Source organism: Podarcis raffonei, chromosome 3 (genome assembly GCF_027172205.1).
Source record: "Podarcis raffonei isolate rPodRaf1 chromosome 3, rPodRaf1.pri, whole genome shotgun sequence".
NCBI lineage: Eukaryota > Metazoa > Chordata > Lepidosauria > Squamata > Lacertidae > Podarcis > Podarcis raffonei.
In genome coordinates, this window is record NC_070604.1 from 52,574,612 (window position 1) to 52,575,624 (window position 1,013).

The window sequence follows — 1,013 nt, forward strand, 5'->3', positions numbered from 1 at the left end:
CGCTGAGGAGGGAAATCGGATTGTAGGAGAAGAGATCCCTGTTAAAAAAAACAACTTTTTAAAAAATATGTATTTATTATTTGTTTGTTTGTTTTTGCATCCAAGGCTGGTAAGAAGCGAGAGAGAGAGAGAGAGAGAGAGAGAGAGAGAGAGAGAGAGAGAGAGAGAGAGAAACGCTCCGGACTCGCCTTTTCCAAACTCCTGAGCAGAAGCCGCTGGGAGGTTCATTAATAGTATTAGATTTTAACACCCCCTCCCTCCCTCCCTCCCTCCCTCCCTCCAGCTGACGTCACGCACATCGCCCAGAACTGGCTTGCTGCGAAGGTGGTTGGAGGGAGGGGGGGCGAGACGGAGGAAGAGGAGGGACGGAGGCGAGAGGAGCCCCCTCCCCCTCCCGGCGGGCTGCCTGTCAGCGCTCCCGGGGGATATGATAGGCGCTTCAGGCTGGAGGCTCAAAGCACAAAGTCAGCCCGTGTGGTGAACTTCTGGAAACCTTTCACTTTTTTTCCTCTCTCCGCTCGGTGCCATTCACTTTCTGAGAACCAGACCCTGCCTCTTCTGACGTTGCCCCCCCCCCGCCCCATCACCGCCACCCCCGGTTCCTTTTTATGATTTGCCCGCCTCTGATCTCTGCCTCGGCGCCCTGAGCCGCGCAGCACAGCTCCGGCGTCCTCCTCTCGCCGCGGGGCTCTTCGTGCCGAGCCCCCCTTCTTCTCGCCAGCCCCACCGCGCCGCCGCCGCCGCCCCCTTCCTCGAACCCTCCGGAGGGACGACGACCAACTTCTCTTCCTTCTCCTCCTCGGGAGGAGCCACCGGCGTCTCCTTCCCCTTGGAAAAGAAGCAGCGAGCGAGCAAAGCCAAACTCTCTCTACCCCCCCCCCCAGCCCCGCGCCCCGTCAGCTCCTCCCGCCAAAAAAAGAAAAGTTTCCCCTCTCTCTGCCCGGCGGGACCGTCCTCTGAGGAAGCGGAGAAAGTGATTGCGGGAGGCGGGAGGCGGGCGAGGAGGAGGAGGA